Source organism: Schistocerca piceifrons, chromosome 1, assembly GCF_021461385.2.
Source record: "Schistocerca piceifrons isolate TAMUIC-IGC-003096 chromosome 1, iqSchPice1.1, whole genome shotgun sequence".
Lineage (NCBI taxonomy): Eukaryota > Metazoa > Arthropoda > Insecta > Orthoptera > Acrididae > Schistocerca > Schistocerca piceifrons.
The window spans coordinates 796340424-796359483 of NC_060138.1; the positions used below are offsets into that span (position 1 = coordinate 796340424).

A 19060-nucleotide genomic window follows, 5' to 3' on the forward strand; every position below is an offset into this window, starting at 1 on the left:
AGAGATGAAAGTGCATGAATAGTATAGGCTAGCATAGAGAGCTGCATTAAATCAGTTTTTGGACTGAAGACCACAACAATAGCAGCAGCAACAACAACAGTTTACATCCTTGTGAAGTAATTTCTTGTTGAGAGCACACACCTCATTTCTCATTTAATTTAATTTATTCAGCCATAGACAATTTATGCCCTTTCCCTTTTCTTGAATTATATCATATGAACCAGGGATGAAGGGCAACATACAGATTCCACATTCCCAGATTTCTGGAAAGTGCTTGACACAATGCTCCACTGCAGACTGTTAATGATGGTACTAAGCATATGGAATAGGTTCCCAGATATGTGAGTGGCTCAATGACTTCTTAAGTAATAGAACCCAACACATGGTCTTCAATGGCCATTACTCATCAAATATGAGGGTATTGTCAGAAGTGCCCCAGGGAATTGTGGTAGGACTGCTCTTATTCTCTGTATACATAAATGACATGACATACAGGGTGAGCAGTGATCTGCAGCTATTTGCTGATGATGCTGTGGTATATGGGAAAATGTTGTCATTGACTGGCTGTGTGAGGACTCAAGGTATCTTAGATAAAATTTCTAGTTTGGTTGATGAATGACAGCTTGATCTAAATGTAAATGAGTGGGAAAAACAACCATTTATTGTTCAAACACAGCATTTGTAGTGTGCTAATTGACACTCTCAAGTCAATTAAATATCCAGGCAAAGCATTGCAAAATGATATGAAATGAAATGGAATGAGCATGTGAGGGAATGTAAATTGTTGACATTAGTTTATTGGGAGTATTTTCAGAAAGTGTGGCTCATCTGCAAAGGAGACTGAGTGTAGAACACTAGTATGACCCATTCTTGAGTACTGTTTAAGTGTTTGGGATCCCAACCACTTTAGGTTAAAGGAAAACATCAAAGCAGTTCAGAGGTGGGCTGCTAGATATGTTACTTGTAGGTCCGATCAACTCACGAGCATTGTAGAGATGCTACACGAGCTCAAGTGGAAATCTCTCCAGGGAAGAAAACATTCCTTTCGTGAAACACTACTCAGAAAATTTAGAGAATCGGCATTAAAAGTTCACTGCAGAATGATTCTAGAACTGCCAACATACATTTCACATAAGGACTGTGAATATAAGAGAAATCAGAGCTCATACAGAGGCATATAGATAGTCATTTTTCCCTCACTCTATTTGCGAGTGGAACAGAAAAGGAAGTTCTTAGTGAGCTTCATGCTCAATGATTAGCGAAGTAGTACTTAGACATGGATATAGTAACAAAATGTCACCTATTAAGGGTAAAATGTTTACATTTTCATAAAACAGTCAAGCCACAACCCATAACACAACCTTACAGCTTCAGTTTTACCAGTATCTTTTCTACTACTTTCCAAACTTTACCGAAGTTCTCCTAAATATTTCACTACAGAGTGGAAATTCACTCTGAAACAAATCACTTAGGCTGTGGCTAAGCAATTTCTCTGTGGTACCCTTTTTTACAAGAGTGTTAATCCCACAGGGCATGTGAGAGAACTTCTCTGAGGCTTGTAAATTAGGAGAAGATGTACTGGTGGAAGTTAAGTGGTGAGGAGAGGTGACTCGTGCTTTGATAGGTCAGTGATAGAGCACTTGCGCCTGCAAGACAAAGACTCTGGGTTTAAGTCTCGGTCTGGCACACAGTTTTAATTTGCCAGTTAGTTTCAAGTCAGTACACACTTCTCCGCAAAGACAAAGTTCATTTTGGAAAATACATGCAGTCAGAAATAAGTTAGAAATCTTCTTGTCCATGTAGTATTAGGGAATATATATGAACATCGGTAGCATACCCCTACATCAGAATCAGTGCATCTAGAAAAACTCAGTGTATTTTTTTGTTTTGGAAAACGCAGAGAATTTTTGCAGTTTGCCTCCAAACCCTTGAAAAGGCATGACACCTGATTTGCTGTGGGGCAGAGGCATTTCACTTGCTTTCTGCTTGCTTTGAAGCAGTGCTGTGCTCACTGTTCACCCTCAGCTTGGTGCTTATTTACTTCAGCATCCCCCACACCCTCCCCTTGCACAGTCCAATGCAATGGCCTGTCAGTCCTGCCCAGCCTAGCCATGGCCGGGAGTGCTAAGCCATGGTGAGCCAAACTGTGTGGAGGCTTGTTGTTGTTGACATGTAATAGCTTGCATGTCTGTCACTGCAGCCTGGCTGCACATCCATGGTTTTTTATGCCACAGAATTGTGCATTTGTGATGCTATGTGACCAACAAGGAGCTGTGTAGAGTATTGTGGAGTTTGCATTTGTATCTGTTCCAATACAAGTATTGCTTTTTTGCTAACACAATAAAATGACAAAGGCATGTCATTTTAGGGGAGGTTGCAGTGTATTACAGTCAATCTGTTTTGAACTAGGGATACTAGGGCATGATAGGTTTGCATACAGTACATTGTGTTAGATGTATACCAAAAATGTCTGTTGTTGAATGTCAGCAGCTACCAATCTGATTGATTTTGTGTATGAATAAGATTGATTATAGAGCTTTAGTGGTAGACACCAAATATTGCCATTAGAACACTAACAAGCATGCCTCGATCTTTTGGCATGTGGTGGTTGGTTATCATTGAGCTAATGCCTGCAATGGGAATGGTTTGACACAGGTGGCCTGAGGACAAGTGGGGACTGTAGGAGTAAGGGAATGGAGCAGTAGGGGCAAGCCTTTGTGTCATTTCTCTCCTCATTAGGTTGTGTTTCTGATGTTGCTGTGGGTCTTAGTTGCTGTAAACCACTTTCGGTTAAATGCAGGCAAGGAAGATATTATTACCTTTTTTTCCACCCAATCAAGGAAGGGTATAGGTGAGTAGCTGGGGTGGAGTTTGCTCACTGGAAAGAAAGTAGGTTGCAAGATTTTTGGTGCCTTTCTGTATTTGCGAACTCTTTGATACATCTCATAGTACAATGTAGGTGTGATACTGTCTAATGTATACATTAATTCAGGGCTCATTTGAAGAACTGAAAGTGTGCATTCAACCCTCGTTGGACAGAGGATCAAGAATTTTGGTCAGTCCCGCAGAGCACATCTGGAAAATTCAGTGTTTGGTGAATGCTCTATAAAATGAATTCTCCCTCAGCAATATAGGCAAGAAGGCCTTGTTGCATGCAAGTGGAAATAAGGTTGCAGAGCTCGGAGCTGCTAGGAACGTAACAGTACCTACATCCATGCTAATCACTGCAAGAAGCCATGCCCCAATGCTACTGCATCAGATGTCACCACTGCTGGGCGTATTCAGCTGATCATCAACTCTGATGATGAAAGGTCGGGTGTAGAGGCAGAGTGAGAGAGAGCGAGGAATGGGGAGGAATTTTTTTCTCATTATATCATTGTTTTTTCAATTATTTTATTTAGTTTCTGGTTTCCAATATTTATCTGATCATTAAGTAATTGTTTATTGTGTGTTAATGATTTGTGCGTATGGAAGTTTTCTTGAAAAGAGGGACGGTGTTTTCAGGCAAACTTCTGTATGTACAAATTATTAACACACAGTAAACAGTTACTTGATGATGAGATAAGTATTGGAAACCATACACTATTTAAAATAATTGAAAAAAACATCATGTAATGAGAAGAAGAAAACCCCCTTTTCCATTCCCATCCCTCATGCCCTCTCACTCTACCTACCCCCCCCCCCCCCTCCCCCCTCCTTTCATTTCACCTTTTGCTCCTCATGCCTTTTCCTTCCTTCAACTCACTCTCCATCTGCCACACACTACATTGCATTCGCTGTTCACTCATATTTGCCTGCCCACTACTCACTAGTGAAATCTTCAACTGTATTACTATTCCTTCATTTCTCCAACACATTAAATAAGTAAATAGTAACATAAAAAAGTAGCATAACACACATATATGAATTGCACAAGAAGAGAACATTTTCAGACCAAAGGAAAAACTAGCAGTAAAATTGGTGACACTAGACAAAACACATGAGACATGTTTAGTCAGAAAGATGCAAGTGAACTATAGTGGTGCTACATTGTGTTGGGTTTCACATTAAGAAATGTGTAGTTCTGCAAAGCAATGTGGGATTAGACCAGAATCAATAGTGCCAAACAAAAGATTATCTCAAAACTGTGGAAGCTGATGACATTTCCTGATGTGAGTGAAAACCAGGAATGAAATACTGTAAATAAAAATCAGCATCTTTTGTAACAAACTGTTTTCAGTCTAGAAAGCAAGACAAATCATAAATGTCTTTCATTACAGACTACTGATCGTATTTTGTATTTCAGTAAAATGAAAAATATTTGGTAACAAAAATACACATTTTCTTCAACTGCAATGACAGATTTAAATTATCTTCAGTATTCATATAATTTATTTAAAAACATTCTCTCCCACTTATCTGATTGCACCAGTGTTACAGGCTTCCCTGCAGAATCCACCAATCAGTGGGTGGAAAATAAAATTTTGGCAGCCAGTGCTCAACAAATATTAACAGCTGTTAAAAAGTACAAGAATGTATAAAGAAGGGACAGAAGGACATTAAACTAAAACCAAGGTTACTATTGCAATTCATAAGAGTCATAGCTCCCAAGAAGTGTGTCAGTCTTTTGAGGAAGAAATTGCTGAGAGCTCATATTTCTTTTTTGAGACTATGACTGTTTATGACTAAATTTCAGTCAGATGCTGTCCTCTGTACTTACCCCCAGTTTGTGGTCAGAGAATTAATGAGATTTGTCAAACCAGAATTTTTGAAGAAACAGACAATCTTTGAAATAGATCTGAGTGACAACATAAATCTATTTTGGCCCAGAAAATGGACTTAGATACAGAATCAGAAAAATCATTGTCTGTGTCATGTTTCAGAGAAAGATATGCCAGTGTTCTGGAATGAGTTCCTTGCATTTATGAAGAGTATGGTATCAAAAATTCTGGATACATCACTCCTGGTGATTTCCTTTACACAGGGCATCACATGTTAAGACACAGAAGTGGCAGTTAATACTGACCTTAAGAAGATTTAATGTAAATGGATAGATAAAAAATCTACTCACTAACCAGTGGCAGTAGGAGAACACACACACAACAAGGTTTAACTTTTACAAGCTTTCGGAGACAGTGGCTCCTTCTTCTGGCAGAAGGTTTGAAGGGGAAGGAAGAGGGGTTTCAAATCTTCTGACAGGAGGAGGAGTCACTTGCTCCGAAAGCTTGCAAAAGTTAAACCTTGTTGTGTGTGTGTTCTCCTACTGCCACTTGGTGAATAGATTGTTCATCTACCCATTTACATTATATTGTCAATAATTGATTATTTTCATTGTAACCTTATGAAGAGATTGTTAGGCTTAACATTGACACATTTCACTAACTTCAATCACTTTGGTGGTCATGAGCCCTTTGCGATTACCTTTTAATTCCAAAATCTTAGAGATGAGGTCAAGGAAGTTTATCCTCAAGGAATTTGATGCAGATCATGATTGCATCGATCAGTTCATCATGATCATTGGGGAAAGACTGAATATGAAAACCTGGGGAGGTTTATCAAGCTTGCTTTCATTCTCTTCCATGGTGATGCCAACCTTGTAAGAGGTTTCTCTGACAGCTCACCAATTCTGGTTGAAAAATTTGACTGAAGCCTCTCTTATAGCCCTTTGTATCTGTTATATCCTAGCCAGTAATGCCACCCGAGCCCGCTGCCAAAAGGTTGGCAGCATCAAAGTCCGGACGCCGTCCGCATAAGCAGCGCCAGCGAGACAGCAAATCGCCGCAAGTCTGCGCGCGCCACCGCTGGCTTCTGGGTTCTTAAGCGCTGGAGTCGCGAGCGCTAGGACAGTTCTGTATTCGCCGCTCAGTTGTATACTCGCCACCGAATTGTGTACTTGCTAGTCAGTTATGCGTTCATCACAGCAGAGTTGTTGTTTGTCGTCAGCCGACGCTGACCTAGCCGCTCCGACTCGAACTAGACAGATTTCTGTAGACACCGAGTTCACTACTGTGTTACTGTATCTTCATTAATAAAGATAAGTACCGACTTTTATTTAATCAGAGTGTTTGGGTATTCATCTTTCTGTTCACTGTTCCAGCGGACCGGTCGGCCCGCTATTAAAAGTGTGGCGGTGACTTCGTAAGCCGTTTCTACAGCAAATTGTTTGTCGCTACGAACACCGCCACAAAAGTATCATTCACAATGCAGTCAGGGTCACTGGGGGTATTGAATCTGTACCCCCCTCAAAGCTTTTAATCCATAGTTTACAAAATGCACATGGGCAGTACAGTGAAGCAGTAGTAGGAAAAAGGATGACTGAGAAGCTGTCAAAAGAAAATGAAAGAAAGAGGAAAGAGGTTAGAGAAAAGGTAAGAGAGCTACAAAGTAAGGAAACAAAACTCATGAAAAGTGCGGAGAAAGAGGTTTGTTGGATTGAAGAAGAAGTTCCATCACTAAAATATACATGCTTTAGACTTCACTTCATGTTCTGTCTATGTCCATACCAAATTACCCTGTTACTATACCTTCCATATTTGTATTGTTGAAATTACTTATATTTGAATTTTATTCTTGGATCTCTTTGTAAAAAATCTATTTTTTGCTACATATGATTCTCATGTCATATACAGATCTAGAATGACACCTGAGAATGTGTAACAATCTGTGTCCTTTTGAAACAAATTGTCTAACCTGAAATTAATGATGTCAGCTGGAGCATTAGTATGGTACTGTATACATATTGCATTACTGACATTCATAAACACGTTTTTGCCAGTGAAATAGTTAAGTATGTTTCTTTTCTGTACTGTATGTCATTTTTGCGTCCAGTTCGTCCATGGTCTATTATTTGTTACAGTGGATCAGCATACATAATTATCTTGTTTTCAACTGCTGGTGGGTTGTCATTTGTGTATAAATCTAATAGTAGTGAGCCCAGCATGGACACCTGTAGCACAACATGCTTAATTTCTTGAAAGTCAGAGGAAATAGTAGCAACTCATGTATCTATTTTATGTTTTGTTGCTACACAGTGCACTCTGTTTTTGAGAGATGATTTTTATTGTATCTCATTGCTTCCACTTTTCTCATAGCATTGAAATTTCCCGAACAGGATATGGTGAGATACAGTGGCAAAAGCTTTAGAAAGATCAAGAAAGAAACCACAGACTTCATTTAGTTTTTACATGCATGTATGAAAGAACAGACACTGTTGATGTACCACAGCTGTACAAAATACTTCAAAATTTTTTCAGTGACTGTGAATTCCTTGACATCATCTGTATTAAGCACAGATCTACTACCCAATAGTGACATATAAAAATTTGTGCCTAAGTGATTAAGACAATTGCTCACAATTAGCAGGAAATTCAGGTTCGAGTCCCAGTCTGGCACAAATTTTCATATGTCACTATTGGGTATTAAATCTGTACCTAATAAAGCCAGTGAATAAATTTTGATTTACCTAGTTCCTCTAAGTGCGCTAATATCAAACGTTACAAAATCTGCTGTTGCTGTTTTATTTGAACCAGCCTGCTGTGTCTCTCAATGAAATTTATGATTCTGTCTTTCATGACCATGTGATTGATTTGGCTAAAACCAATGTATGATGGGTAGTCATAAAGTTACATTTATCACGTGGAAGAAATCAAGCTGTGACCATGACACTTGGTGATGGTGCTGAACCTTCTGAACATATTCACCCTTCAGTGCAACTCATTTTTCTGAGTGATGCTTGACTTGGCAGAAACCTTGGTTGTAGAATTCTAGATTTTGGCTGTTCAGGAAGTGTTCAACCTCTAAAATCAGTTCATTGTCAGTCTGAAAAATGCCTGCCATGCTATGGTTTTCTCACCTAGGAAAAGGGGGAAGAATCATTGGATGGTATCATCAGAATATGGCGCAAATCAAACTTTCGTAACTCAAAGAAACGGCATATGTGACTGTGTCCTATGCAGAATGAGCTGGGACATTGATGTGAAGCTAAGCAATTATACAATTCATTGCTAGTTGACAGCACAACATGGTAACACTGATACCCTACTCAGGCTACCTATAGGGCCAGATCCTACATGTATTTTCAGGAAGAGTAGATTGATGACATCCTATGGAACAAATTACTAGGTGAAGAGGAGGCAATTTCTCTAACACCAACCACTTATGAATACCTTTTGATTTGTACTATAAATTATGTAATTTAAGAACAGTATTTAATAGGGTATATTTTGGGTACCAATCAACCTAAAATCAGCCACTTAGGCTTTATTTTCTTGTTTCATTAGCACACATTTGGCACCATAGATTATATTTATGAATTCTGAATAATTTGAGTAGTTTATGTCATGTGTGAGACATTTTCTGATGTTGATTTGTGACCAGATCTGTCCAATGGTCCACTGGGCAATTAACATGATGGCTTGGTAGTGACCAGTCATGTGGTGGGAAGTTTTGGTAATGGCAGCTGAATTCGTATGGTGGCCACCACATGTTGAACTGTAGCTTGAGCAGTGGATCAATCACTTTAATAAACTGCATAAAAACTGTTGTGTTGTTCAAATAAATTTATGTTCTGAGTTATGATGGGGTTTGCATCTGGTTTGATCAGTGGGGGAACTTGAGGGGAATTATTAGTATTTTGTTAAGTAATCTGTTATATGGACATGTGAAGTGATTTTTTTCTACAGTAGAATGATTTGTGCCAATTGTGCTGTGCACCAGCTCAGATATAGCTGAAGTTCCCTTGTCTCAAAGTAACGTGTAATTAGGCTGAACTTAAATTTGACACAATAAATTTTTGTTAAAACGTAGAGGATCCTGAGTGTTGCCTTTGAAGAGTGGCTGGTGGAGACGATGACTCTGACACCACTCTTATGAATGCAGTTGTATTCAGTGGGGCGAATGGTGGTGGTGACGGACTGGAGGGCTCAGTGTAAACACTGCAGATACTAAAGAAGGCTTTATTTAATCTCTGCACATACTTCATCATGGCTTGGTGAGGCAAAACACGCCTCACTCTGTTGAGCATGCCAGGCACTAACGTAGAGGCAGCAGCTTCCGGCCTTGTGTCAGGATGCTGCATAGGTGACCCACAATGCTGATTCCAAGCCCACACATAGTCAGTGGCCTCCGTAGGCCACGGTTGTGACGTCAGCAGTGCACCTCTGCTCTGTCAGCATGGCCCCTTGGCCCTATACGTGGCCTCCACAGTGGCATTTGAAGACAGAAGTGCATGGGATTCGACCTGATGCTCTCTCTGGTATGAGTTGGATGGTGGTTTGCAGTGTGGCATTAAGTCCTGGGGACGGAACTCAGAGCTGGTGGCCAAGCTGTGTGTGACAGTTTGGTGGTGTTGTGGAACCAAGTCCTATGAGGAACTTAGAGCTGGCAGGAGCAAGCACAGCCTGGTCTTGAACCCGTAGCTGCTGCTGGCAAAATCCAGTTGTCTCACTGTTCTACGTGGCCCTGGTGTTGTGGTTGTGCTGCTGGAGTTGGTCAATGAGAAGTGCCTCGGCCTCAAAATTCAACCATATGCTCTGAGATGCATTTGTTTAATTAAAACCTGGCACCTAGTCACATCATCCATAATAGGAGATTTACTCTGGTGTGCTGACATCGACCTGCCTGCTACAGTCATTACTACTGTGCAGTGCAGCTTTCCACTGATCATGGCTCTCACTATCCCCTTACATGTATGTTTTCCTGACTCTCATGCTGCCACACTGCAGCTACCAGCTGCAGCTGCCAGTGCAGTATTTCACTGCAGCTTTCTCACTACTTCTTATTGTGTTTGCTAAAAGACTGGGTAGCAGCAGGCTACGTGGCCAAGCAGTTCTAGGCGCTTCAGTCCAGAATTGCGCGACTGCTATGGTCGCAGGTTTGAATCCTGCCTCGGGCATGGATGTGTGTGACGTCTTTAGGTTAGTTACCTTTAAGTAGTTCTAAGTTGTAGGGGACTGCTGACCTCAGATGTTAAGTCCGGTAGTGCTCAGAGCCATTTGAACCATTTGAACTGGGTACCATCACCCCACTGCCCCCTTCCATGGGAAGACCCAGCACCCCGGACCTTGCTTCAGCCCAGTTCTCTGTTGAAATTACCTTCCCCCTTAGCTGTAAAACAAGTGCATACTATTCGGTAGGCTAATCTTAACTACTATATAAGTATTATATTATTCTTCAATTTTGGAAATTATTTTTCATCCCTGCACAGAGAATCCAGTCTACAGAAACTAGAATTACTCGTGAATTGGGTTTCTTCATGCTCATCATTTCAAATACATAACACCTAGGCAGAGCAAAATCAGAGTAACTACAGCACTAGAAATTGTGATACTCAAGGTCATGGTTACCTGATGTCTCCTGTCCCGAAATTTTCACATGCTGCAACAACTGTTCTGTAGAGGTATGCTCCTCCTGTGCTGTTATCATCTGACTTAGCGAAGAGTCCAGGCTTCACTCCCAGATGTCATTAAGGAAGGTAAGGTTCTATTTGGACATCTCTAGAGGTTCATCTGGCCAGTACACCTGTGGCTGTGTTACACACCTGTGGCTGTGTTACATTCAAGAGAGTAACTCACATCGTAGAAACTGCTATATGAAACATAGGTCTCTTAGTATCACACATAGTCCTGTTGATTAGCAATCCACTACCTTGTAACTCTAAACATTTTGCCCCCATGAGCTTTCCTTGCTCATAGCAACTACCAAACACTACTATGTGGTCATGTACTAACAAGGGGAGGCCATGACATTGGGATCACGGATTTATTTCAAATTTCATACACGTTTAGTAGGCCATTAAAATAATATAATGTGATAATAGTAAGGTGCACTACTCTGACAATTCTAAGAAAATCGCAAGTGAAGTTTTATGCATCTGTCATGTATGTGATGTACCTAGGCGAAGGTACCAACTATAAGAAGTAATTGTGGTTGTGTGGTTATCAACAGCACATTGCAAGGGGGTCATGGACAAGGTGACGGTTCGAATCCCGATAACACTTATTTTTTAATCTATACTTTTTTCGTCACTAGTCACATTATTTAATTTATTGACATTTGAGAGGTAATATAATAAAAAAAGCCATGTGCATTTTCATGAAGTTGTAGTGAATTTCATATGATATTTGACTATTTATTATTTGTAAATTTTAAGGGATGAGGGACCAGCTTGGAAAGCCCAAGTGAAACCTCAAGAAATATTGATGTGAATGACTTATTCACAAACAGTAATATAGTAAGTCACAGTGTACCAGACCACAAGAGTAATGTACAGTTACTTGTCAGATGTGCTCTCGACATCACGTGTTGCAGGATGTTATTTGTCATACAGACATCGAAAACATAAACTGAAACTTCGTACAAATACATGTCACTTTTTTTTCATTATATTATCTCTCAAGTGTCACATAAATTAAATAATATGATCAGTGACAAAAAAAATATAGAATGAAAAATAGGTATTAGTGGGATTCGAGCTGTCACCTTGTCCACAACACTGCTGAAGTGTGAACGCTAACCACATGACCACAATGACTTCTTACAGTTAGCACCTTCGCACAGATTAAAATTGCCTGAGTAGTAAACCTTACTACTTTCACATTATGTCATTTTGTTGGCCTACGAAAGTTGTACAAAGCTTGAAGTAAATCTTTGATCCCAACATCGTGGCCTCCCCTTGTGAGTATATCTGGTATAAACCTGCTCTCTGAAGATACAGTTTTGATTCAGTCATTTCCTTTTGGCTTGGATGCCCACCTGCCTTATCTCTGAACTATTGCATGATGCTCCCACCAGCCCAACTTCACGAGTCAGGCATATGGTGACTACCCTGTTCTGACATTGCTGAAACTCACCCTCGGTCATCTCCACATGTCAATCCCTGTCTTCTGCCCCTAGTAGCACACCTTCCTCTCTAATCTGCACAAGTTTTCCAGCTGCCACTAACTTCACTGAATAGGTGTGCACCATGTAACATCGAAACACTGGATGCTTGCTTGCTAAAGGTATCCCCACTGATACGTACAACCATGCATTATCTGTTGCCACATCTACCACCACACCATGGTAGCAGAACAGCAAGTTATGGCTGCTCAGCTCTGCTACTAACTGTAATTCCAGCAGTAATTTTCCTTGCACTCACCTCAACCCCCTCAGATACTGCTCAGGTGACAGCAAGACTGGACTTCACTTTCCTGATGAGTGGCTTCTTGAAAATACATTAACGCCACTGTTGTGTCCATGTACTATCACTTAGTGACTGTAGTAGTCACTTGTTATTCTTGTATCTAACACTTGTGTCTTTGTACTGCTTCGAAATCCAAGCTTAGAGTGCTAGTTGAGGCTCTGGCATAATTCATACCTTCCTTGGTAAGCTGTCAAAGCATGCTTATGTTGTTCAACATGCTGTTCTCCAGTTTCACAATCTGGATGGAATGCCACTCCATAGTTGCTTTTTTCAACTCCATTAACACCTTTGTGGCTTCAACTGTTTTATTCAATGTGCTCATGGTGCATGCATCTGCTGTCTCATATATGGTCTTTAGTATTCTACCACCGGCATCTATCCATCTGCTTTTTACCGTGCTGGACTCGTGAGGTACCAATTCTGATCACTTCCTATATCTGCTCCTTTAAATGTGCAAATGCCCCAAGTAACTTCCAGCACTCCTTTGAGCCCTCTCTCAGCATCCCGTTACTATTTTCTAACTGTTGTATCTCTGAAAACACTTCCTCCAACATCCTTATCCCACAATTCCCACACATTAAACACTAAACTGAATTACCACCTTTGAATGGGTAACAGTACTTCTTGTCACCTAAGAAACAGAACTCTTCTCTGGAGTTGGTGATCTTGGAGTGCTCCCATTCAACTCCTAGTAAGAGGTACAGCACTGCAAAACTATTATTCTTCTTTTTTGGTCCTTCTCCCATATGGCAGCCTGAGAAAAAGGAACAAAATCACCTCCCCACCCCTCCGAAGCCTATTGTCTCCAAACAATACAACTTAGCATACTAACAATAAATCCTACTCTAACACAAATATACAACCTTATATAAAACAATGTTAATCCTCTAATATAACAAGAAAAACAATCAATATTTGACAGAATAATTTAATTGTGTAGATAAAAAAATCTACTCAATAAGTGGTGGAAGAACACACACACACACACACACACACACACACACACACACACACACACACACAAGAAAGTTATAATTAGACAAGTTTTCAGAGCCAGTGGCTCCTTCTTCAGGCAGAAGGGTGAAGGGGAAGAAAGAGGGGTGAAGGAAAAGGACAGGAAAGGTCTAGGAAAACGGGTAGATTTCAGGAAAGGCACCCAGATTTGTGGGTCAGGGGAGACTTACTGGATGGGATGAGAAGGAAAGACAGTCTGCCGAAGACTGCATTGGATGAGATTTGAAAATCTGATAGCTCAAAGGTGGAAGATGGGTAATATGCAAGATAGAGATTCCTGCTTAAACATCGTGTGCGAGTTAATAAGAGTGAAAAGCTAAGTGCATCGTATGTAACAGAGGTGGGAGCGGGTCGGTGAAAAATTGGTGCCTAAGACAATGAAACATGTATAAAGCTAAAACAGAGTGAAGAAAAGACTAGTTATTGTGAAGAAATGCTGAGACAGAAGAAATTAACGTAAATTAAGACCAGGTGGGTGGCAAAAACCAAGGATATATTGTAGTGCAACTTCCCACCTGCAGAGTTCTGAGAAACCATTCTCACCTCAGTCTTACTGGACATAATTACTCCACCATCCTAGTTCAAAAGCAGCTTTTCTGAACATCATGCCCAATCCTTCTACTGCTGATCCCTCAAAAAGAGAAAAAAAAGAAAAAGAAAAAGCTTTGCAGCACATCACTAGTCACTCAGTATTATCCTGATCTGGACTGTATTAATCAGCTACTTTGACAAGGCCACAAATTGCCTGAAATGATCTCCAGTCTGTCAGAGGTTCTGCCCACCACACCTAGAATAGCTTTTCATCACTCTCCCAATCTCAGCAATATTCTTATCAGACCCTATGCCCCTTCTGCACCCATCTCCCTACCCTATAGCTCCTATCCCTGTGACCGTCGCACTGCAAGACTTGCCCTATGCACCCTCTGACCAACACCTATACCAACCCTATAACTGGCAGAACATATACTATCAAAGGGAGCGCCACCTGAAAAATGGCACATGTCATATACCAGTTGTTAATGTAAACACTGTTCGGCCTTTTACATTGGCATAACTACCATAAAATTATCAATTAGGATGACTGGGCATAGACAGAGGGTGTATACTGGCAACATGCATTATCCTGTTGCAGAGAATGCTCTACAACATGACAGTCGTGACCTCAGTGCCTGTTTCACCACATATGCCATCTGGATTCTTCCCCCAGACACGTTTCTTAGAACTCTGCAAGTGGGAACTTGCACTACAGCATGTCCTTGATTCTTGCCACCAATCTGGTGTTGATTTACATTAATTTCTTCTGTCTCAGCATTTCTTCATAATAACTAGTCTTTTCTTCATTCCGTTTTAGTTTTATATATCTTTCATTGTCTTACCCACATATTTTTCTGCGTCCCCCTCCCACCGCTGTTACATGTGATGCACTTAGCTTTTCACTCTTATTAACTCATGCACAATGTTTAAGCAGTAATCTGTGTCTTGCATATTACCCTGTCTTCCACCTTTAAGCTTGTGGGTTTTCAAATCTTATCCAATGCAGTCTCCAACAATCAGTCTTTTCTTCTCATCCAGTACAGTAAATCTCCCATGAGCTGTGGTTCCAGTTGATCTTCCCGAAATCTACCCTTTCCTGTCCTTTTCCTTCACCCCTCTTCCTTCCCCTTCAACCCTTCTGCCTGAAGGAGGTGCCACTGGCTTTGAAAGCTTGCCTAATTATAATTTTCTTTTGTGTGTGTGCTCTGCTGCCACTTGGTGTGTAGTTTTTTATGTACCCAATTAAAATGTTAATGCTCTGTACTATACACAAAAAAACCCAAAAATCACAAAATGCAATGCATGTCAATTGTTTCCTGCCCCAGTGCATGTTGTTTGTGAGATATCTGAAACTCCTTCACTTGTTATTCATCCTTCTGCTTCTTCTTCTTTGCCTCTTTCCTCACATTCATTCCTACCTCCTATGTAATTGCTTCTGGTGCACCTTGGAATGGTTGTAGAAGCCCAACTTGCACAATTGTTGACCTTGTTGGTAGCTTCAGCTTTACATTTACTGGTGATGTGGTCTCAATTACTTGGTATGGGTCCTGGTATTGTGTTACAAATTTCTTCATTTTCTCCTTCACAGTATTTGGACTCAAAAACATCACAATTGGCCTATTTTGCACTGAAGTAACGTTCTCACTCACTTCAATGCCTCTTCCTGCTTCTCCAGTGCCTTAGTATTTTGTTGCTGAACCTTTTTCCAAGCTTCCCTCACTATTCTTGCAAATTATATATATATAAAAACAAAGATGAAAGAATAATCATCTTGTGGTGCAGTTCTTCTTGTTGTCTCCGTGCTGGCAGGTCGATAGACGCACAAGAGTTTGCCTTTACAAATGTCTGCTTGTGTCTGTGTATGTGCGGTTGGATATGGGTGTGTGTGCGAGTGTATACCTGTCCTTTTTTCCCCCTAAGGTAAGTCTTTCTGCTCCCGGGATTGGAATGACTCCGTACCCTCTCCCTTAAAACCCACATCCTTTCATCTTTCCCTCTCCTTCCCTCTTTCCTGATGAAGCAACCGTTGGTTGCGAAAGCTTGAATTTTGTGTGTATGTTTGTGTGTCTGTCGACCTGCCAGCGCTTTCGTTTGGTAAATCACATCATCTTTGTTTTTAGATATATTTTTACCACATGGAATGTTTCCCTCTATTATATATATATAACACAACTCTTTCATCGGGTCTGACATGAAGTTCATCCCTTGGTTTGTAATTATTGTTTCCAGCACCTCATACTTCAATATCCACCTACTAACTAATGTTGCATGATTGTGACTGCCTGCTAGTCTGGCATCAGCAGCATCTTAATGTAACGAGAAAAATAATCTAGTCAGCATGAAATGATTACCTGCTGGTATTTGATTAAATGGTCTTAACACATCCAACCCAATGAAACTAAATGGTTCTGTTGCTTCTGCAACCTCTGCAATGGTACCTGCTTCTGATTCGCCATTCTTCCACCAGTGCTTCTCCATCACTCTCTGATTCATTACCCTGCATCTGCTGTGAAATGAGAAGATACAATCATACATCTCATGTAGTACTTCGTGCTTCAGTTCTGATGGCACAGCCACCCATGGTCATAATTTTGTTTTCCTACACAACAATCTTTGATGCAAGCAAAATTCCTGTTGCTAGCCATACTGTTTACACTCCTTGTCGGCACTTTATGCTGTTCGCCATTCAACAGCGTCCTGACCCCACACTTCTACTATTGCCGTTTTCCTGTTGAACCCATCTGCATTTCCGTGCTTCTTCCCTTGTTTGTGGATTGCTTTGTGCCCAAATTCACTGAGTTTTAATGTCCATCTTTTCAATCTACTGGATGAGTTCTTCAGACCTAGTAACCACTTCAAAGTAGCATGGTCTACTACCTTTAACTTCCCTCCATAGAGGTAGCACTGGAAGTATGTCACTCCATACAACACCAAGCTAAGCCTTTCTCTCTCCATTGTAGAATAATTCTTCTCCTCTCTGTTCAGCTTTCTTGGTGCAAAGGCTATAGATTGTTCATGACCATTGTCCTCATGGCTCAAAACTCATCCAAGGGCATGGTTTGATGCGTCACGTGACAGTATAAACTTCTTCTGATAGTTTGGAAACACCAACACTGAACTCAATCTTAACAGATTCTTTAATTTGACAAATTCTCCGTGACATTCTTTTGTATGACAGTTACGCCAAACGTTATCAAGAATTGTCACTGCCTAAAATTTGACAGCAGTAATGTACATGAGAAACTGTGTGCTGTGTTATAGGATGTATTTCAGATCCTGTTGTATTAACTGAAAAAAAATGTCATTTCTATAGAAGTGCATAATCTGCCAATGGTGATGCATTATAAACTAAAAAACCAGTTTTGCCAAATAAAACACTTCTCATGCAGTTCATGGGGTAAAGAAGATGTCTTTTAATAACCTTAACACCATTTTTCAACAATTGTGTAAGCAGTTGTACAATATCCACAAATTCCTTCACGGAAGTACGATATTAATTTGTGAGACCCACATAAGACTGTAACACCCTGGTCATTCCTGGTACCAGAAAATCTTGCACTGCTTGCACTAATCTAGGATCAGTTCTTACTCCACCCTTACTAATTACACAGCCTAAGTAGTTAACTTCTTCAAATGCAAAGTGACATTTCTCAGTACTTAGTGTCAAATAATCCTGGAGAAGATGGGCACTCTGATGATTGCAATTGCACTCTGTCAGCTGAGTGGTGGTGGTGACAAGCCGAAGGGTCCCTTAGAAACACTTCTGACAGTAAAGAAGGTTTTATTCAATTTCTGTACATGCTTCATTGTTGCAAAACATGCCACACACTGTTGATGTTGGCCGGCACTGATGTGCAGGCAGAGGCTTCTGCCGTGGTGAGAGGATGCCATCAGGCACCCCACAATGCTGATGGCAGGTCTGTGGATTGTCAGTGGTCTCTGTACATGCCCCATATGTCCATAATTAAAAACATTTTACATTTGGTGCAAATACATTTCTTCAATACCTTATGCCTGTTGTTTCCCTCATACTCCAGTGTCAATCTAACCTCTGTATGAAGGTCTTTAGGCACCACAGTGGGCACCCTCGTAGATGACTTTTTTTAGGTGCCAAACCTCTCAGAAAAGCATCAAGCCCAAGGTGCTCAGTTTCCTGTAGCAATATTTTGTTTATCTCCTCATTCTGTATTAACTCATAATCACACACATTCAGTTTCCTAATCCTATCTGAAAAATCTTCGCCTGATTCATTATGCCTTTTGGAAACCACTCTCAATAGCTTGTGGAAAAACCATGCACTGCACTGTTTCCCACACCTTTGTTAATGCTGGCCTGAGTTGATCAAAAGTCTGTGTCTTGCACAGCACCTCTCTCCACTGTACAAACGACTTCGCTAATCCTGTTAAACATAACCTTGCTATCTGTAATGATTGCTTATCTGATCAACACCCTATGTGAGATCCTCCACAAATGCTAACACATTGTCAGATGACTTACCAGAAAAGGGAGAAACAAGGTTAGCAGCAGCCAGATCCAGTCCTAGAGCCTGTGACTTCAACATCTCTATTTCCTCATTTTTCTCTGCTAGTTTATTATCTGAAACCACTTTATCTGTTCTTAATTGAGCTACCTGGTCCACCAATAACTCTATAGCCTTCTTTCTAGTGACACCTTGTGGCTCTAATTTTGCCATTGCTTCACCATTATCATTTTAAAGACTCAGAATTAATAATAACCCAAAACAATACAAAAAATAATCCAACAATAATCCAGACAGTAAGCTCTTTGGCTACCTATCCTACCAACCTACTTCTTTTGTCTAATTATGAGCCACCTGGACACTCTACATTGTCTAGCCTTGCATCCAAACTGATAATATGTAATGCCCAAAATGATTACACGTAAAACAAACAACTGCTGCTAACTTGGCACAAGGGCAGAATGCCCAAGCAAGTTGTACTGTGTAAAACACAAAAAATGCTTCAAATGGCTCTGAGCACTATGGGACTTAACATCTGAGGTCATCAGTCCCATAGAACTTAGAACTACTTAAATCTAACTAACCTAAGAACATCACACAAATCCATGCCCAAGGCAGGATTCGAACCTGCGACCATAGCGGTTGCGCGGTTCCAGACTGAAGCGCCTTTAACCGCTTGGCCACACTGGCCGGCTGTAAAACACACCGGTACTAACAATTCATCTCTAGAATTTCCCTTAAACCGTGATAACTCCTCCAGTGTTACAAAAGTAACCCTACTATTATCAAGTTCCTTAATCCTCAATCGCATGATCGTCACCACAAAAGAACAATATGGTATCTGTGAATTTTAAAATTTTCCTGGCGGATTG

General features: G+C 40.6%; 1 protein-coding gene across 1 annotated transcript in view; it reads left to right on the forward strand.

Annotated features, from left to right (window-relative positions):
• LOC124713594 (centrosomal protein of 290 kDa-like) overlaps nt 1-19060 on the forward strand; it is a 189970-nt gene that overhangs the window by 110332 nt on the left and 60578 nt on the right. The window lies entirely within an intron of this gene.